General features: G+C 47.7%; 1 protein-coding gene and 1 long non-coding RNA gene across 8 annotated transcripts in view; one reads left to right on the plus strand and one right to left on the minus strand.

Annotated features, from left to right (window-relative positions):
- LOC125448751 (transmembrane protein 272-like) overlaps nucleotides 1-6807 on the minus strand; it is a 17443-nt gene extending 10636 nt beyond the window's left edge. For 3 of the 6 annotated variants that reach the window (XM_048524261.1, XM_048524257.1, XM_048524254.1), the window contains exons 1-2: nucleotides 6698-6791; nucleotides 1421-1521 (exon numbers count right to left, since the gene is read on the minus strand). The gene's annotated coding sequence lies outside the window, so the exon portion shown is untranslated. Of the gene's footprint in view, nucleotides 1-1420; nucleotides 1522-6671 lie in introns of all 6 variants that reach the window. The other 3 variants (XM_048524255.1, XM_048524256.1, XM_059642598.1) reach the window with 3 other exon arrangements.
- The window catches only part of LOC125448753 (uncharacterized), an 83613-nt gene that overhangs the window by 52661 nt on the left and 9320 nt on the right, over nucleotides 1-21632 (plus strand). The gene's annotated exons all lie outside the window — the stretch shown is intronic.

Consider the following 21632-nt stretch of genomic DNA (forward strand, 5'->3'; position numbering starts at 1 on the left):
GTGAGAGTGTGTGTGTGTGACAGTGTGTGTGAGTGAGAGTGTGTGTGTGTGTGTGTGTGTGTGTATATGTATATGAGTGTGCGCGTGAGATGAGAAAGTGTGTGTGTGTGTGTGTGTGTGTATGTGTGTGTGTGAGAGAGTGAGAGAGAGTGTGTGTGAGAGTGTGTGTGTGTGAGAGAGAGAGTGTGTGTGTGTGTGAGAGAGAGAGAGTGTGCGTGTGTGAGTGTATGAGTGTGCGCGTGAGATGAGAGAGAGAGAGAGTCTATGTGTGTGTGTGTGTGAGAGAGAGAGAGAGAGAGTGTGTGTGTGTGTATGAGTGCGTGCGTGAGATGAGAGAGAGAGAGTGTGTGTGTGTGACAGTGTGTGTGTGTGTGAGAGAGAGAGAGTGTGTGTGTATGTGTATGAGTGTGCACGTGAGATGAGAGAGAGAGAGTGTGTGTGTGTATCTATATGAGCGTGTGATGTGAAACACCTGAAACTTGCTCTCTCTTTTTCATTCGAAGCCGGGGCAAGCCTTTTCAGGGCGAGCTTCTGGAAGCTTCATTGGGAAGGGCACTTAATGGTCAACTAGTTGAGTGACTTCAAGACAGAGATAGGTTTTTGATGGGAAAGGGGGTGGTGGGTTCAGAGGTTATGGGGAAAAGGCAGCAAAACAGGGTTCAGAAACATAATCAGGTACGATTGAATAGTACAGCAGAGTGCCCTAATTCTGCTCTTCTGTCTTACAGAATGCCTACAGTGTGGAAGCATTTAGCCCATTGAGTTTGTACTGCCCCTCCATTTCTCACAGCCAATCCACCCTAACCCGCACATCCCTGGGCACTACGGGACAATTTAGCACGGCCAATCCACCCTAACCCGCACATCCCTGGGCACTATGGGACAATTTAGCACGGCCAATCCACCCTAACCCGCACATCCCTGGGCACTACGGGACAATTTACCATGGCCAACCCACCCTAGCCAGTGCATTGTTGGCCTGTGGGAGGAAACCAGAGCACCCGGAGGAGACCTATGCAGACACGGGGAGAATGTGCAAACTCCACACAGTCAGCTGCCTGAGGGTGGGATCGAACCTAGGTCTCTGGTGCAGTGAGGAAGCAGTGTTAACCACTGAGCTACTGTCTCACTCTGTTTTTGCTTGTGAGTTTTGATCTACATGTTTTGTGGCATTGGAGGACATCTGTGTCAGGAGTGGGAGAGATGATGGCCCAGTGGTATTCTTGCTGGTCTAGGCATACAGAGACCCAGATCACATTCCAGTTGAACCTGGGTTCAAAGCCTGCTTGGCAGGTGGTAGAGTTTGAATTCATTAAAGGATTTGGAATTCAGAGTCTAATGATGACTGTGAATCGGGTGTTGGGGGAAAATCCCATCTGGTTCACTGCTGTCCTTTAAGGAAGGAAACTGCCATCCTTACCTGGTCTGAATTACGTGGGACTGTAGACCCACAGCAATGTGCTTGACTCTGAGCTGCCCTCTGTGTAATAAACAGTGGACCGAGCCAACAATGTTGTGATCCTGTGAACAAATTTTTAAAAAGTAAGCCCTATTTCTGCACCATAAAAGCTGAAAGAACTGTGGATGTTGTAAATCAGGAATTAAAGCAGAAGTTGCTGGGAAATGCTCAGCAGGTCTGTGAAGCAAAAAAGACAATCAGAATTAAATATTTTGGGTCCGGTGACCCTTCCTCAGATCCCTGGGGAACAGAAATGTTAACTCTGATTTTTTACTCTGCACAGATGCTGCCCGACCTGCTAAGCTGTCCCAGCGACTTGTGTTAGCATTCCTATTTGAACCCCACAGATCACTGAGCAATGGTAACTTAATTTAACTAACAAACCAGCCTCCTGGGCAAATAGCAATGAAAAATGAAAGTTGCTGGAGAAACTCAGCAGGCCGGGCAGCATCTGTGGAGAGAAAGAGAGAGAAACACGGTTTCAGGCCCAATATGTGTTGGATAGGTTCAGTCACTGGGGTATGAATTCACTTTGGAAAGTAAACACGATCTCGGTCATCGTGACTTTGTTGGCAATCTGTGAGTGTTCCCCCATGTTCTTTCTTAAGGGAGTAAACCCTCCTTAGCTAGTGTGGTCTATGTGTCATTCGACGTGCCATTTGGCTCCTGTGATAAAAATGCTGACCATATCATAGAATATAGAACATTACAGCACAGTACAGGCCCTTTGGCCCTCGATGTTGTGCCGACCTGTCATACCGATCTGAAGCCCATCTAACCTACACTATTCCATGTACATCCATATGCTTGTCCAATGACGACTTAAATGTACCCAAAGTTAGCGAATCTACTACCGTTGCAGGCAAAGCGTTCCATTCCCTTACTACTCTCTGAGTAAAGAAACTACCTCTGACATCTGTCCTATATCTTTCACCCCTCAATTTAAAGCTATGCCCCCTCGTGCTTGCCATCACCATCCTAGGAAAAAGGCTCTCCCTATCCACCCTATCTAACCCTCTGATTATTTTGTATGTTTCAAAAGTATCCTTGGGGAAAGAGGTCAAAGAAATAAAACAGGCAGCGGCCTCCCATCCAACCACCACCATCTCCTGTTTTAGCAAGAAACCAGGATGTGGAGCTCTCTCGTTTTGTAAAATAACAAAAGAAAAACACCTCTCAAGGGGTGAGAAGCTGTGTGCAACGTAGACAGGATGTGGGCTTGGAGCTAGCCACGCCGTGCTGTAGGTCTGGAGTCACGTGTAGGCCAGGCTGGGTAAGAATGGTAGGTTTCCCCTCCCCTGAAGCAAACCTAAAACAAAACTGTAGAATGGAGGATGCTGGAAATCCGAATTAGAAACAGAACCTCCGCTGGGTCTGCGTGGAGGCAAAGAAGAGTTAATGTTTCAGGCCCAGAGCTGATTGCAACAGGGAGAAGGTTGGGTGTATGCGCTCGAGGAGGAGATGGAGCCTGTAAAGGGCTGGACATACAAAAGGTCATGAACAGCCTGGGAGAATCAATAGCTGCTAATGGGGGCCGATTAATGGCTGACAGTGGGATGGTCTGTGGGAGCAGGCTGTGTGATGACAAGGCCTGTTGTGGTCTGGAGGTTAAGGACATGGGAGAACACGCTCAGGTCCTAAAACTATTGAACTCAACATGGAGTATTGAAGGCTGCAGGGTGCCCCAAGCTGAAAATGAGATGCTGTTCTTTCGTCCAAGCCAGAGGTGGAGAGGTTGCCCAGGGAATGCAAGGGGTGTGGGAGTAGCATTTAGCACAATCCACTCTCACTTGTTTACCTTTGGGCTGTGGGCAGAAACCGGAGTACCCGGAGGAAAACCCCCGCAGACAAGGGGAGAGAAAGTGCAAACTCCACACAGATACAGTCGCCCGAGGGTGGAATCGAACCTGGTCCCTGGGTCCATGAGGCTGTAGCGTTAACCACTGAGGCACCCATGACAAACACAGCCTTCTTGCCATAAACAGAGCTGCAGCTGTCCTCAACTCTATTCTCCCTGAGCTGAGCTACTCCTAGCACAATTCAGATCCTGAATGTGCACTCAACTGATCCGAAGAAGCATCTCATAGGAACATGAGTGGGCCTTTCAGCCCCTCCAGCCTGTTCCAGCATTCAGTGAGATGTAACGCAATCTGTGGTTTAATGTTACATGCTAGCCTTTATACCTTTTGCTTGGTAAAAACTTTGCCTCAGTTTTAAAATTAACAACTGACCCAGCATCGTCTGCCACCTGTGGGAGAGAGTTCCAAACCTCTCCCACCCTCTGAATGTCAAAATCCTTCCTAACATCTCTCCTGAGCGGTCTGGCACTAATTCTCAGGCTCTGCTTTCTGGTTCTCGAAACCCCAAGCAGTGGAAATAGTTTATCTTTGTCTACTCTGCCTTTTCCGGTTCATATCTTCGATCAAATCACCCCTTAACCTTCCAAATTCGAGACAAAACAGGCCTCATTTGTACAATCTCAGCATAACTTAAACCCTGAAGTCCGGGTCTCATCGTTGTAAACCTATGTTGTCCTCCTGCTAAGGCCAACATATCCTTCCTAAAGGTTGGGGCTCAGATCAGTGTATTCAAAGTGGGGTCTAATCAGGCTGTTGTTTTATAATCGCAGCATAATGTCTGCATCCTTGTACTCAAGTCCTTGAGACATAAAATATCAGTAAATTTCCGGATTATTTTCAGGACCTCTTTATGACATTTTACAGATCGATGCACCTTTGGACACCCACTGTGTTTAACACCACACCATCTGACCTATCCTCTCTTGGTCCAAAATGGATAACTTTGCTCTTGCTTACACTGAACTCCATCTGGCACAGTTACACTCATTCACTTAGTCCATCAATGGCTGTAGAGTCCTACAGCACAGAAACAGACCCTTCGATCCAACCAGTCCGTGCCGACCATAATCCCAAACTAAACTAGTTCCACCTGCCTGCTCCTGGCCCATATCCCTCCAAACCTTTCCTGTTCATGTACTTATCCAAATGTCTTTTACACATTATAGCTGTACCCACACCCACCACTTCCTCTGGAAGTTCGTTCTCGGGAAAAGATGTTGCTAGGTATGGAGGTTTTGAGTTATAAAGAAAGGCTGGTTAGACTGGAATCTTTTTTATTGGAGCTTAGAAGGTTGAAAGGGGAACTCATAAAAAATTATAAAGTAATGAGGGCTTTAGAGAGTTAATGGGAGGTGTCTTTTCCCTAGGGTCAGGGAATTTCAAGACTGGGGGCATACTTTTAAGGTGAGAGATTTTAAAAAGACATGAGGGGTAAGTTTTTTACACAGAGGGTGGTTCGTTTGTGGGATGAACTTCCAGAGGAAGTGGTGGGTGTGGGTACAGTTACAACATATAAAAGACATTTCGATAAGTCCATGAACAGGAAAGGTTTGGAGGGATATGGACCAGGAACAGGCAGGTGGGGGCTAGTTTAGTTTGGGATTATGGTCGGCTCAGACTGGTTGGGCCGAAGGGCCAGTTTCCACCCTGTACAACTCTGTGACTCTATCACACATGCCATTCACTTTATCCATGCCCCTCATGGCTTTAGAAACCTCCATATGGTCTCCGCTCAGCCTCCCACGCTTTGATGAGAAAAGTCCCAGCCTCCCCTAATAACACAAACCCTCCATACCCGGTAACATCCTGGTAAATCTTTTCTGAACTCTCTCTACTTTCATAATATCCTTCCTATAACGGGGCGACCAGAACAGGACACAATGCTCCAGAAGGGGCCTCACCAACATCCTGTACAACCTCAACATGACGTCCCAACTCCTATACTCAAAGGTCTGAGCAATGAAGGCAAGTCTTCATAATCTATAAGCCCTCTGCAATTGTATGTTATTCTCTGCCCTGTCTAATGTTGTGTCATCAGTTGTCAATATTTAATGCCCTCTCTTTTGAAAGGAGATCACTCACGGGATGAAGGAGTTGCTGACTGGTTGAGAATTTTTTGCTGATCTCTACAAGCGAGTTCTGTTTCTCCATTCTTCCTGCCCTGTTACATAGTTTCACACTTCCTGCGAACAATTTTGCTTTCGTACAGAGTTTCCTTCCATTGGATTACCCAATTTTCCCAAATTGTTTGTGCAAATAAAATTGAGATGAAGCATCTCCCAGTAGAAAGCCTGGATCAAGTGGGTTGAAGGTTTTAGGTTCTGAATCAATGCAGACCAACCTTTGAAATTGCCTTTAAACTGAAATCGGCTAGTGTAAACTGAAATCCAGATTTCAGAAATTGATTTTTATGCATCAGAAGTAGTTCCAGATTCTCTTTACTTTAATGTGCACGTTCAGTCAGCAGTTTGGAAGGTAAATGCGATGTTAGCATTCATTCCGAGAGGGCTAGAACACAGGAGCAGAGGGTGTACTGCTGAGGTTGTGCAAGGCTCTGGTCAGACCGGCGTTTGGAATACTGTGAGCAGTTTTGGGCCCCGTATCTAAGGAAGGACATGCTGGCCTTGGAGGGGGAGGTCAGAGGAGGTTCACAAGAAGGATCCCGGGGTTGAAGGGTGTGTCGTATGAGGAGAGGTCTGGGTCTGTACTCGATGGAGTTTAGAAGGATGATGGGGGGATCTGATTGAAACTTATAGAATACTGCAGGGGCCTGGATGGAGCGGACGGGGAGAGTATTTTCCATTTACAAGGAGAGACTAGGAACCGAGGGCACAGCCTCAGAGTGCAGGGACGGACTGAGATAAGGAGGAATTTCTCCAGGCAGAGGGTGGGGAATCTGTGGAACACTGCCGCAGGGAGCTATGGGGGCGAAAGCATTGAGCGTCTTTAAGACAGAGATAGATAAGTTTTTCATGAGTCAGAGACTGAAGGGTTGCAGGTAGAATGGGGTTGAGAAAGATTATCAGTCATGATTGAACGGTGGAACACATTCAATGGGCCAAATGGCCTGATTCTGCTCCAGCAACTTACAGAATAACTGACACAACAATCTCAGAAACAGTGGACAGTGATCTGAGAGGGTGAAGCGGCTAGTCATTTCCTGCTCAGGGATGTTACAGCACACTTCCTAGCTCTGAGGTGGGCACAGTTAAATTCGAGATGTTGGTGGGCGAGGATAGAGAGAGCAACATCTTTCCCAAGAGCAGAGCAAAACATTGCAACGACAGCTAAAGCAACAGGATGTCAGCTTTCTTCTGTTTTCAGCACACCAGCAAATGAATAAACCTGTTTACCTCTAAATGCGATGGTGGAAATTTACCTGAGAGAATTAGACAGGATCGTCAGGTGTCTGAGGAGGAATGCCACCGAGCTGGGGGAAGAAAGTCCAACAACTACATTTCCTTCTTCTGCTAATCAGCCGGAAGATTGCTCAAAAAGGAACTGACCTCAGGGCACTTAATTATCCTCGAGTACAACCACTTCCACCACAGATAACACAGGAAAGGAGAGCAAATTCTGAGCAACAATTTTTCACATACCTTATTGCGAAGCCAGACCTCCCCCTCTCCAACAGTATTCTAAGGAGGCAGCCTAGACCCTAACTTTTATATTAATGTAAAGGCAAGTGTGAGGTGCTATGTTCCAGATGCCCTAACTTTCATCAAAACACACTTCATTCTTACAATATTTGGGGACAGGCTGTGGCTCACTGCTGCCTCTCAGGGGACCCGGGGTTCGATGCCACCCTCAGGTGACTGTATCTGTGTGGAGTATGCACGTTCTCCCCATGTCTGCGTGGGTTTCCTCCGGGTGTGCCGGTATCGTCCCATAGTGCAAAGGTGTGCAGGTTAGGGTGGGTTGGCCGTGCTAAATTGTCCCGTAGTGCCCAGGGATGTGCAGGTTAGGGTGGATTGGCCGTGCTAAATTGTCCTGTAGTGCCCAGGGATGTGCGGGTTAGGGTGGATTGGCTGTGCTAAATTGTCCTGTAGTGCCCAGGGATGTGCGGGTTAGGGTGGATTGGCCGTGCTAAATTGTCCTGTAGTGCCCAGGGATGTGCGGGTTAGGGTGGATTGGCCGTGCTAAATTGTCCCGTAGTGCCCAGGGATGTGCGGGTTAGGGTGGATTGGCCGTGCTAAATTGTCCTGTAGTGCCCAGGGATGTGCAGGTTAGGGTGGATTGGCCGTGCTAAATTGTCCTGTAGTGCCCAGGGATGTGCGGGTTAGGGTGGGTTGGCCATGATAAATTGTTCCATAGTGCCCAGGGATGTGCGGATTAAGTTGGGTTGGCCATGATAAATTGTCCCATAGTGCCCAGGGATGTGCGGATTAAGGTGGGTTGGCCATGATAATTTGTTCCATAGTGCCTAGGGATGTGCGGGTTAGGGTGGGTTGGCCTTAAGAAATGCTTGGCACATGGGGGTGTGTCTGGATGGGATGTTGTGCAGAGGGTCAATGTAAGCTGAGTGGGCTGCTTCCACACTGCAGGGGATTTTATAATCCTAACACAGTTAAAAAGCAAAAGAAGAGGATTGGCACAAATTTACTCAATGAAGTACTTACCAGAATAATGTATCATTTAACCGCCACCCATTAACTGTTCCAATGTAGGCAGCCGACCTTATCGAGGTTTGTAAAACCATGAGAGGTATGGATATGGTGAATAGCCAAGGTCTTTTCCCCAGGGTAGGGGTGTCTATAGGCTTAGGGGCACAGGTTTAAGGTGAGAGGAGAAAGATTTAAATAGGATCTGAGGGGCAACTTTTTCACACAGAGGGTGGTGCGTGTATAGAATGAGCTGCCAGAGGAGGTGGTGGGGGCTGGTACAGTTACAGCATTTAAAAGGCATCTGGATGTGTTTATGAATAGGAAGGGTTTAGAGGGATATGTGCCAAATGCTGGCAAATGGGACTGGATTAATTTAGGATATCTGGCAAGAATGGGCGAGTTGGGCCAAAGGGTCTGTTTCCATGCTATCGATCTCTAAGATTCTCTTGCATGGGAGAGTCAGCTTTGATAATTGTAGAAGATTATGGGTCCAAAGAAGGGAAGGAATGTTTTTCCTCAGTGTCTTGCTCAAAATGTGCCCCTTAATCTAAATTGTAAAGACTATTTTCCTGGCCTCCGTGCTACAGGAAGAATGCTATTAAACTGAGAGGGTACAGAAAAGATTTACAACGATATTACCAAGACTGGATGGTTGGAGTTATAGGGAGAGGCTGGATAGACTGGGGCTTTTTTCCCTGGAGTTTACGAGGTTGAGGGGTGACCTTGTGTTGATGACTGTGGGAGATCTCTGTGTGTAAATTGGGTCAGTGGGCTGAGGAATGCCAGATGGAGTTTAATTTGGATAAATGCGAGGTTTTGCATTTTTGCAAAACAAACAAGGGCCAGGGTATGTCCAATTAATGGTAGGTCCTTGGGTAGTGTTGTAGAACAGAGACCTAGCGGTTCAGGTACATAATTCTTTGAAATTTGCCTCACAGGTAGACGGGGGGTTAAGAAAGCATTTGGCACGCTTACCTTCATTGCTCAGACCTTTGAGTGTTGGGAGTTGGGACGTCATGTTGAGGTTGTACAGGACGCTGGTGAGGCCCCTTCTGGAGCACTGTGTCCAGCTCTGGTCGCCCTGTTATAGGAAGGATATTAAGCTGGAGAGGGTTCAGAAGGGATTTACCGGGATGTTGCTGGGTATGGAGGGTCTGAGTTATAAGGAGAGGCTGGATAGGCTTGGACTTTTCTCTCCGAAGTGTAGGAGGCTGAGGGATGACTTTATAGGGGTTTGTAAAATAATCAGGAGCATAGATAAGGTGAATGGGAGGTGTCTTTTCCCTAGGGTGGGGGATTTAAAGACTGGGGCATATTTTTAAGGTGAGAGGAGAGAGATTTAAAGAAGACATGGGGGGAGCAACAGTTTTCACACAGCGTGGTTCTTGTATGGAATGAGCTTCCAGACGAAGTGGTGGATGTGGGTACAGTTACAGCATTTAAAAGATATTTGGATAAGTACATGAATAAGAAATGTTTGGAGGGATATGGGACAGCAGCAGGCTTGTGGGGGCTAGTTTAGTTTGGGATTATGGTCAGCACGGACTGGTTGGGCCGAAGGGTCTGTTTCCGTGCTGTGTGACTATGAATTGGAATGCCGAGTTTCTCACACCAATGACCACAATTCCAAAACATTTAACTTGCTGTAAAGCACTTTGCGATGACGTCTGGTCATGAAAGCTGCTGTAGAATTGCTTAGCTTTCCTTTTGTCTTGCCCCCACCCTTCTCTGGCTTGCCCACTGCATGACTGAGCATCTCTTCTCTGGTTTGCTGAATTTCTCCATTTCATTCTTTGCACCTTCACTCTGCTTTACAGTTCCCTCTCTGTTTTGTTTTCTACTGTTCGCTCCTGTTCATCAAGTCACCGGGTCGTATGGAACAGAAACCGAACCTTTGGCCCAAGCCGAACATAATCCCAAGCTCAATTACCTCTCCCCAGCTTTCCAATTCGTGCACTTATCTAAATGTCATCAAAGTGTTGTAATTGTACCCACATCCACTCATTCCACACGCTAACCACCCTCTTGTCCCTCATGTCTTTCACCTTAAAAGTGTATTCCCTTGCCTTGAAATTCCCCTCCATCTGTACCTCTGTAACGAAGGAGAGGTCGGCTCTGACAACTAAAATGGAAACACTCAGAGAAATTTGCCTCACCTTGTAATCTATTAAAGGAAGTGTGAAAAGTTATATAACCTGCCCCTCACTGACCCCACAATCTGTTATAAAGATGTGGTTAAATGAAAGAAATCCCTGATATTCACTTTATAATCAACAAGTAACAATTTATTTCTCTGACTATAACTGTGAGCAAATATGACAGAACTACTAACAAACCAAACAACTCCCCCTCAACTACTAGCTATTCCCGACAAAACAAAATTGTTGTGGCATGCTGTTCCAACAGATATGAATCCCATTTATATAAATCAAATTAATTAAAAGAAAATTAAAACTTAAAATGTCTCAAAATCACAGCCAGGATCAGTCTTCCAGAATGCTCTGCACCCTCTCCATTGATCTTTAGTAAGGAACGCCTTTCTCCATAGAATTCTTGTTTCAGGAATATTAGCTAACAATGTCGTGGTACCTTTAGTTTAGATGATGGCTTTCTGAAAGCTTAGAGAATTCTGTAAGAACCAGTGACTCTTTGTTTTATAGCTGAGAGCTATTCACTTGGCAGATCACAGTTGACTTTCACACCAATTTTGAAATGCCCTCTTCTTTTATACCCTTGATGATATATTAATTTCTTACAATAGGATTGGTTCTATATTGTCAAAACCATCAGCCTGAAATTTAAAAATGAGTTTTGGTATCTAGCGCCTTGTTTAAATTAATTGGTTAAATTTGAAACCCAATTGTCTTGGTAAAATGTTGTTTTGTACAGCCTGTTGATACAGCGTTTCAATTTTAAGAACTCTCTAGGCACCTGTTGCTGCCTGCAGGAATGTTTGTTTTAAGTCTACAAGTCTAAAATCTTTTCAAAGGACCGTGCACCCTTCCCCCTGTCATTTTACAAATGTCAAATGCTCTACCCAACTTTGCAACAGGCCCCCGCTCTTTTATTTACTCCTATAAGGTCACCTCTCAACCTCCTACGCTCCAGTGAAAAAAAGTCCCAGCCTATCCAACCTTTCCTTATAACTCAAATACTCCATATGCGGCAACATGCTGGTGAATCTCTTCTGAACCCTCTCCGCTGAATATTATCTTTTCTATAACAGGGCGACCACAATTGCACAGAATACTCCAGAAGAGGCCTCATCAATGTCCTGTACAACCGCATCATGACGCCCCAACTCCTGTACTCAAACACCTTATTGATTACCCTGTGAGGCAAACGTCAAAGAATTATGTACCTGAACCCCTGGGTCCCTCTGTTCTACCACACTACCCAAGGTCCCTACCATTAATTGTATACATCCTGCCTTTGTTTGTTGTACCGAAATGCAACACCTTGCATCTAGTCAAATGGAACTCCATCTGCCATTTTTCATCCCATTGACTCATTTGATCAAGATCCCTCTGTAATCTTAGAAAACCTTCTTCACTGTGCAATCAATTTTGCTGTCATTCATAAACTTACTAACCGTCCCTTCTATATGCTCATCCAAATTGTTTAAATTACAAATGTTTCGGGGCTTTCGATGAATTGTTAGATGTAATTTGCTGATATTCAAATGGAACCCACTTACGTAATGTACAGAAACCCATGTTTGTCACTCAGTGTGATAAAACATCCCAGCAAAATTGACAGCCACATAAACATCTTTTGATATATTCGTCTTTTGACCTGACACTGTGGATGGAAGAATCAACTTAAATTGGCTCAAAAGAGTCACAGAGTCATACAGCACAGAAACAGACCCTTCGGCCCAACTCGTCCATGCTGGCCCAGATATCCTAAATTAATCCAGTCCCATTTGCCAGCATTTGGCACATATCCCTCTAAATCCTTCCTGTTCATGTACCCATCCAGATGCCTTTTAAATGCTGTAACTGTACCAGCCCCCACCACTTCCTCTGGCAGCTCATTCCATACACGCACCACCCTCTGTGTGAAAAAGTTGCCCCTAAGGTCCTTTATAAAATCTTTCCCCTCCCACCTTAAACCTATGTTTTAACAATCCCACGCCTGGGTAAAGGCCAAGCCTATTCACCCTATCCATGCCCCTCATGATTTTATAAACCTCTATAAGGTCCCCCCTCAGCTCCAGGGAAAATAGCCCCGGTCTCTCCAGCCTTTGATCGTGCAGTGAATAATGTTCTAAGTTGCTCTGAATGATGTTAAACCTGGTATTGGTGCACAAACACGATGCCATTAACCCCCTGCAGCGAAAAGGAGTTTGTCATGAGTTCGACAAGATTAGTCACCTTAATATCCACTGTAGTTGATCTGAGTCATTGTACTGAGTGAACAAGCTCTATGCCAATTTAGTTTTTCCTTTTCTCTCCTTTGTGGAACAGTCTGTGAGGCAACAGGGCTTCAGGAATGCAATAAGCACCATCCCAAGGCCTCAAGATTCAATGAGTCCAGACGACAACTGATTGGGAGCTCTGGAAGGATCTTCTTTGTAACAGCAAACTCCTCACCCTATAATCTTGCCAGTATTTGCAGAAGGTTACTATCAGATGGATGGCATATGAGCTAAGATGGGTGTAGAGAGTGAACAGGTACAGGGATCTGTCACAGTATTCAGGGGAGTCCAGGCTTTCGTAATCGGGCTCATGCATGGAGTAGATGAGGACATTCCCTGCATTAAAATGGAAGAGAATAGAATGTTAAAGGGTCATTCGAATGCATCTGTGTTGGTCCCGTAGATAGATTCTGGGGATGTCAGCCATCCTGTCCAGAGCTCTGCACATGTTCAGATACAGAGCTTACAACTACGAAAAATCTTATAGTTCAAAGTGTCACTAAGGTATTTATTTTGAGAGGACTTGAATATAAAAGCAGGGATGGATTTCTGAGGCTCTGTAAGGCTCTGGCCAGGCCACATTTGGAGTATTGTGTGCAGTTTTGGGCCCCATATCTCAGGAAGGATGTACTGGCCCTGGAGTGGGTTCAGAGGAGGTTCACAAGAATGGTCTCAGGAATGAAAAGCTTAACATATGAGGAATGTTTGAGGACGCTGGGACTATACTCATTGGAGTTTAGAAGGATGAGGGGGGGATCTAATTAAAACTTGCAGAATATTGAATGGATGTTGGGAAGTTGCTTCCATTGGTCAGAGAGACTAGGACCTGAGGGCACAGCCTTAGAGTAAAGGGAATGGAGATAAGGAGAAACTTCTTCAGCCAGAGAGGGGTGAATCTATGGAATTCACTGCCACAGAAGGCTGTGGAGGCCAGGTCATTAAGTACAATTAAGACTGAGGTAGATAGGTTCTTGATTATCAAGGAAATCAAGGGTTACAGAGAGAAAGAGGGAGAATGGGGTGAGAAACTTATCAGCCATGATTGAATGGGGGACCAGTCTCGATGGGCTGAATAGCCAAATTTATGCTTCTTTCACTTATGGTCTTATGGAGAGGCTGGAATCCCTCCTGTTATTAAATTAACACGGTTTTTCACAATCTGTGGCATAGCCAGTGGAGCAGTTTTGAGGTGAAATTGCTGTCCTGACTTTGGGAATTTTCTGCCCTCCAGAGTCACCCACAGCCCTGACTTCAAGCTGTCTTTGGGTCCAGTCTTTATTCATTCACCAGATGTGGGCATCGAAACATTTATTGCCGCAACTTAGAGAATTTGGGGCCGAGATGCCTTCTTGAACCGCCACAGTCCGTGTGCAGAACCACACAGGACCAAACAGCAAGAGAAACTTGGCCAAGTAAAACTCTGAGGTCATAAAATCCACACAGACACAGTGCTGTGAGGGGGTGGGCAGTTCCGGGATTCTGACCCAGCGACACTGAACGAATGGCTGATACATTTCTGAGATGTGATGGGGGGTGCTCGGAGGGGAACGTGCAGGGGGGTGGTGTCCCCATGTACCTGCTGCCCCTTGTCCTTCTGGATGGAAGTGGGTCGTGGGTCAGTGATGTTACTAACTGTGCTGGGTTGTGGGAGTCCCTGGGCAACAGTTCAAGAAGGCAGCTCATCACTGCCTTCTCCGGGGGCAATTAGGGATGGGGCAATAAATGCTGGGCCCAGCCAGCGATGCCCAAAACCCAAGACTGAAGTGAAAACAACTCTTGTCAATTTAAACAATGCCTCCTGATGGGACCTTGGGGTTGGAGTCAATGAATCACTTCCGGTTTGTCCCAAACCTGCTTTCTGAAAAATTGGGGAAGGATTTTGATTTTCTTTTGGCTGGGCAACGGAAGAAATGGCAATGTATTTCCGAGATCAGTTCAGAGTGGATGTTGGTGGGGCTCTAGATAATGAGGGATATAGTGGAATATAGTTGTGTTGTGACATAAGATTAGTGCACACCTTGGTGGCCAGAGAGCTCTCCCAGCCCTTGGTTTTGCATTTCTTATTTGTTCATATGCTCCCTGTTGCACCTACTCTCACTGTTTTTCCATGCAGTGAATGTAGCTCATTTAGGAAGTTCATAGGTTCATTAGGCAAGGAAACAGACCCTTCCATTCAATTCATCTGCACTAACCAGGCGTCCCAATCTGATCTGTCCCATCTGCCAGCATTTGGCCCATTTCCCTGTAAACCCCTCCTGTCCAGGTATGATGTTATTCCAGGAGTGTCCTGTCCAGGTGCAGCATGACCCTCCCAACTCCTACACTCAATGCACTGACCAATAAAGGCGAGCGTCCCAAGCACCTTCCTCACTGCCCTGTCTACCTGCGAATCCACTTTCAAGGAACTATGAACCTGCTCCCCCAAGGTCTCTTTGTTGAGCAACACTCCCCAGGACCTTACTATTAACTGTATAAGTCCTGCCCTGATTTTCCTTTCCAAAATGCAGCACCTCACATTTATCTGAATTAAACTCCATCTGCCACCCATTGGCCCATCTCATCAAGGTCCCATTAGACTCTGAAATAACCTTCTTCGCTGTCCCCTACACCTCTAATTTTGGTACAGTCTGCAAACTTATGAACCATTTACATCCAAATCATTTCCATAACTGACTAACAATGATGGAGGCAGCACCGATCATTGTGGCCCACCGCTGGTCACAGGCCTGCAGTCTAAAATGTCACTAATGACTCTGTTTCCATGACTACCACTGGCAAACTATTCCATGCGCTCACAACTCTCTGGGTGAAGAACCTCCCTCTGACGTCTCCTCTATACCTTCCTCCTAACACCTTAAAACTATGACCCCTCATGGCAGTCAATCCTGCCCTGGGGAAAAGTCTCCGGCTGTCGACTCTATCCATGCTTCTCATTACCTTGTACACCTCGATCAGGTCACCTCTCTTCCTCCTTCTCTCCAGAGAGAAAAGTCCGAGCTCAGTCAACCTCTCCTCGTAAGACAAGCCCTCCAGTCCAGGCAGCATCCTGGTAAACCTCCTTTGCACCCTCTCAAAAGCCTCCACATCTGTCCTATAATAGGGTGACCAGAACTGGACACAATATTCCAAGTGTGGTCTCACCAGGGTTTTGTAGAGCTGCAGCAAAACCTCGCGGCTCTTAAACTTGATCCCCCTGTTAATGAAAGCCAAAACACCATATGCTTTCTTAACAACCTTATCCACCTGGGTGGCAACTTTGAGGGAGCTATGCACTTGAACACCAAGATCCCGCTGTTCCTCCACAGTGCCGAGAATCCTGCCTTTAATCCTATATTCAGCATTTAAGTTTGCCCTTCCAAAATGCATCACTTTGCGTTTATCCAGGTTGAATTCCATCTGCCATTTCTCAGCCCAGCTCTGCATTCTGTCAATGTCTCGCTGAAGCCTGCAATAGCCCTCGATACTATCAACGGCACCTCCAACCTTTGTGTCATCAGCAAACATACTAACCCACCCCTCAACCTCCTCATCCAAGTCATTTATAAAAACCACAAAGAGCAGAGGCCCAAGAACAGAGCCCTGCGGGACACCACTCAGCACTGAATATATCGGCCGTTCCCTTTAGTATCACTGGGTCAGAATCCTGGAACTCCCTCCCTCATGGTCCTGCGTAGGTGTCCCCACACTGCACAGAACTGCAGCGGTTCAAGAAGGCAGCTCACCGCACCACCCCCACCAACCTTCTCCAGGGGCAGTTAGGGATGGGGCAATAAATACCGGGCCCAGCCAGAGACACAGATGTCCACCCGTGCTTCGAGATAACAAGGTGTGGAGCTGGATGAACACAGCAGGACAAGCAGCATCTGAGGAGCAGGAAGGCTGACGTTTCGGGCCAAGACCTTTCTTCAGAAATGCTTCCTCCACACATGCTTTGTCAGTAAATCTCCAAGGGACAAAAAAAATTCCAAGGATTGGATGATATTCAAACTTTACAACCAATGAAATGTATACCTGCTGCAAAGACTACAAAGTTGACGTGATCTGGAATGTACTTCCAATTCTCAACAAACGAATGTGATAAGCTAAAGGAAAGCAACCCTTTTGACCTGTCCCAGCCACCGTGAGTCTGTGGTAGAATTGAAATGAAGGAACAAACGAGATCACAGCTGCCGCAGAAGATCAGATAGTAAGGCAGTGACAGTCTCTTCGTACATGAGCCATGATACTTGATACCTGCAAGATGCAACACAGCTTCATTCGGACAAATTAATGGGAAAATCCTGCATCTCGCGACTTTACCCCCGACCCATCGACCCATTGTTCTTGAGATAACAAGGTGTAGAGCTGGATGAACATATCAGGCCAAGCAGCATCAGAGGAACAGGAAGGCTGACATTTCGGGCCTAGACCCTTCTTCAGAAATGGGGGAGGGGAAGGGGGTTCAGAAATAAATAGGGAGAGAGGGGGAGGTGGATAGAAGATGGATAAAGGAGAAGATAGGTGGAGAGGAGACAGACAGGTCTAAGAGGCGGGGATGGAGCCAATGGAGGAAGGGCGGACAAATCTCCCCTCTTCCTCACACATCCCAAAACCAGCCCAGTTTATCCCCGCCTCCTTAACCTGCCCCTCCTCCCACCTATCCCCTCCTCCCACCTTAAGCCCCATGACCATATCCTACCTACAATCCTCATCCCGCCCCCTTGACCTGTCCGTCCTCCCTGGACTGACCTATCCCCTCCCTAACTCCCCATCTACATTCACCTTTACTGGCTCCATCCCCACCTCTTTGACCTGTCTGTCTCCTCTCCACCTATCTTCTCCTTTATCCATCTTCTACCCGCCTCCTCCTCTCTCCCTATTTATTTCAGAGTCCCCTTTCCCCTCCCCCATTTCTGAAGAAGGGTCTAGGCCCGAAACATCAGCCTTCCTGCTCCTCTGATGCTGCTTGGCCTGCTGTGTCCATCCAGCTCTACACCTTATTATCTCAGATTCTCCAGCATCAGCAGTTCCTACTATCTCTGGCTCTATTGTTCCCATTGTGCCCCAGATGGAAGTAGACCCTTTGGCCCAACCAGTCCGTGCTGACCATAATCCCAAAGTAAACTAGCCCCCAGCTGCCTGCTCCTGGCCCATATCCCCCCAAACATTTTCAGTTCATGTACTTATCCAAATGTCTTTTAAATGTTGTAACTGTACCCACATCCACCACTTCCTCAGGAAGCTCATTCTACACACGAACCACCCTCTGTGTAAAAAATATGCTCCTCATTGTTTTTTTAAAATCTTTCTCCACTCACTTACAAAAATGTGCCCCCTGTTTTGAAATCCCCCAGCCTAGGGAAAAGGCAACTATGATTAAACTCTGTCTAAATCCCTCTTTTTTTTTACATAGAGTTCTTTCAGGTCGCCTCTCAAGCTCCTATGCTCCAGTGAGAAAAGTCCCAGCCTGTCCAATCTCCCTTTATAACTCAAACCCTCCATTTATGACAGCATCCTGGTAAATCCCATCTGAACCCCTCTCCAATTTAATAATGTCCTTCCCATAACAGGGTGACCAGAACTGGATACAGTGCTCCAAACGAGACCTCCCCAACCTCCTGTACAACCTCAACATGACGTCCCAACTCGTCTACTCAAAGGTCTGAGCAATGAAGGCGAGTGTGCCAACCACCTTCTTCACCTCCCTGTCAATGTGTGATGGAAACTTCAAAGAATTACATACCTGAATCCCTAGGGATTTTCCCTCAGTTTGATTTGGGACTGTCCATTTGGACCATTAATTTCTACAAACGAAGTGTACTGGAGCTGACTTTGTCTTGTGGAGTGTCACATGGTAGCAGTGAGATGGTGACCAAATCCCGTAGCAACTCATCCTCTTCATCAATCCCCGTCCCCTTGCCCCACTGCTAATTCCACCTCATGGTTAGTACTGAGGGTCCTCTCAGTTTCTGCATTGAGTCACTCTGACAAAATAGCTGGGTTCCCGTCATTAAAATACCTCCTCCCACCCTCAGGCATTTTACCTCAAGCTTATAGAATTACTCACCAGTGGCAATGTATGCAACATCTACCAGCGAGGTAAGGAATCGCACAAATTCTGCATAAATGGAAGGTTTTAATAAACATCAGGCATCCATCTTTGGCAAGTGCGTTAAGCTTGAAAAAGAAAGGTCAGTCACTGCGAGGATGGTATGGTGGCACAGTGGTTAGCCATGCTGCCCCGGGGACCCGGGTTCGATTCCACCCTTCGGCGACTCTGTGCAGTTTGCACATTCTCCCCATGTCTGCGTGGGTTTCCTCCAGGTGCTCCGGTTTCCTCCCACAGTCCCAAAGGTGTGCAGGCTAGGGTGGATTGGCCGTGCTAAATTGTCCCATAGTGTCCAGGGATGTGTGGGTTAGGGTGGATTGGCCGTGCTAAATTGTCCTGTACTGCCCAGGGATGTGCAAGTTAGGGTGGGTTGGCTGTGCTAAATTGTCCCATAGTGTCCAGGGATGTGCAGGTTAGGGTGGATTGGCCGTGCTAAATTGTCCCGTAGTGCCCAGGGATGTGCGGGTTAGGGTGGGTTGGCCGTGCTAAATTGTCCCGTAGTGCCCAGGGATGTGCGGGTTAGGGTGGACTGGCCATGCTAAATTGTCCCATGGTGCCAAGGGATGTGCGGGTTAGGGTGGATTGGCCGTGGTAAATTGTCCCATAGTGCCCAGGGATGTGCGGGTTAGGGTGGATTGGCCGTGCTAAATTGTCCCGTAGTGCCCAGGGATGTGTGGGTTAGGGTGGGTTGGCCGTGCTAAATTGTCCCATAGTGCCCAGGGGTGTGCGGGTTAGGGTGGGTTGGCCGTGCTAAATTGTCCCATAGTGCCCAGCTATGTGCGGGTTGAGGTGGATCGGTTGTGCTAAGTTGTCCCACAGTGCCCAGGGATGTGCAGGTTAGGGTGGATTGGCCGTGCTAAATTGTCCCGTAGTGCCCAGGGATGTGCGGGTTAGGGTGGATTGGCCGTGCTAAATTGTCCCATAGTGCCCAGGGATGTGCGGGTTGGGGTGGATTGGCCGTGCTAAATTGTCCCATAGTGCCCAGGGATGTGCGGGTTAGGGTGGGTTGGCCGTGCTAAATTGTCCCGTAGTGCCCAGGGATGTGCGGGTTAGGGTGGGTTGGCCGTGCTAAATTGTCCCGTAGTGCCCAGGGATGTGCGGGTTAGGGTGGATTGGCCGTGCTAAGTTGTCCCATAGTGTCCAGGGATGTGTGGGTTAGGGTGGATTGGCCGTGCTAAATTGTCCCGTACTGCCCAGGGATGTGCAAGTTAGGGTGGGTTGGCCGTGCTAAATTGTCCCATAGTGTCCAGGGATGTGCGGGTTAGGGTGGATTGGCCGTGCTAAATTGTCCCATAGTGTCCAGGGATGTACGGGTTAGGGTGGGTTGGCCGTGCTAAATTGTCCCATAGTGCCCAGGGATGTGTGGATTAGGGTGGATTGGCCGTGCTAAATTGTCCCGTAGTGCCCAGGGATGTGCAGGTTAGGGTGGACTGGCCATGCTAAATTGTCCCATGGTGCCAAGGGATGTGTGGGTTAGGGTGGGTTGGCCGTGCTAAATTGTCCCATAGTGCCCAGGGGTGTGCGGGTTAGGGTGGGTTGGCCGTGCTAAATTGTCCCGTAGTGCCCAGGGATGTGCGGGTTACGGTGGGTTGGCCGTGCTAAATTGTCCCATAGTGCCCAGGTATGTGCGGGTTGAGGTGGATCGGTTGTGCTAAGTTGTCCCACAGTGCCCAGGGATGTGCAGGTTAGGGTGGATTGGCCGTGCTAAATTGTCCCGTAGTGCCCAGGGATGTGCGGGTTAGGGTGGATTGGCCGTGCTAAATTGTCCCATAGTGCCCAGGGATGTGCGGGTTGGGGTGGATTGGCCGTGCTAAATTGTCCCATAGTGCCCAGGGATGTGCGGGTTAGGGTGGGTTGGCCGTGCTAAATTGTCCCGTAGTGCCCAGGGATGTGCGGGTTAGGGTGGATTGGCCGTGCTAAATTGTCCCATAGTGCCCAGGGATGTGCAGATTAGGGTGGGTTGGCCGTGCTAAATTGTCCCGTAGAGCCCAGGGATGTGCGGGTTGAGGTGGATCGGTTGTGCTAAGTTGTCCCTTAGTGCACAGGGGTGTGAAGGGAATACAGGGTTAGGCTGGCTTTCCGTGGGATGCTCTGTGATGGGTCAGTGGTTAGATTGATGGGCTAAACTGACCTTTTTCTATACTGTAGGGAGTTCCATGACCTGTATTAATTTAGCACCATTAGTGAACCACAGTGCTTGAGTTCCACCACAGATTGGGCCCTGAGCAGCAATAGAAGAATTGACCATCAGGTGTAGGAGTAGATCCTCAGACAGTACCTTCCAAACCCACGGCCACTTCCATCTAGAAGGACAAGGGCAGCAGGTACAGGGGAACACCTTCATCTCCGAGGTACTCCCCATCCTGACTTCACTGTCACTGGGTCCAAATCCTGAAATTCCCTCCCCACTGGTGTTGTGGGTTGACCCACCGCAGGAGGACTGCAGTGGTTCAAGAAGGCAGCTCACCCCCACCTTCTCAAGGGGCAACAAGGGACAGGGCAATAAATGCTTGGCCCAACCAGCGACGCCTACACCCAGTAAATGAACAGAAAATCTTTGGGCCATTCAGCCCATTGTACCTTCTCTGCTATTCCATCACGGCTAATATGTTTCTCAACCCCATTCTGCTGCCTTCGCCCCATATTGCTTGATCCCCCTTACTAATGAAGAACATGTCTACGTCTCTCTTAAAGACACTCAATGCTCTCGCCTCCACATCTCCCTGCGGCAGTGTGTTCCACAGATTCCCTACCCTCTGCCTGGAGAAATTCCTCCTCATCTCAGGCTGTCCCTTCACTCTGAGGCTGTGCCCTCGGCTCCTAGTCTCTCCGACCAGTGGAAACATATTGAGTGCTGTGACTAATGACCGACCACGCAGTATCGGCAGGAGGCATTGAAGCTGGAAGGGGAGGAGACAAATTCCAGGCAGAGTTCCATGGAGAGGTTTGTGGGTCACAGTGGACTGAGGGCGCCGCTGAAATGAAGCAAAATAAATGGGGAGAGGGCAGCACACACCAGTGATGTTTCTGACTTGTCCTGAGCACGGTGAGTCTGCGAAATAAGGTAAAACTGGGATCTCAGCTACCACAGGAGGTCAGATAGGAAACGAGTGACCGTCCCTTCGTACAGGAGCTGCGATAGGGAGGGACAGCATGGTGGAGGGAATCAGTGTTGGCACCTGTTAAAAGCTGCATTAAAATG

The sequence above is a fragment of the Stegostoma tigrinum genome, chromosome 45 (genome assembly GCF_030684315.1).
Source record: "Stegostoma tigrinum isolate sSteTig4 chromosome 45, sSteTig4.hap1, whole genome shotgun sequence".
In the NCBI taxonomy this organism is placed as follows: domain Eukaryota; kingdom Metazoa; phylum Chordata; class Chondrichthyes; order Orectolobiformes; family Stegostomatidae; genus Stegostoma; species Stegostoma tigrinum.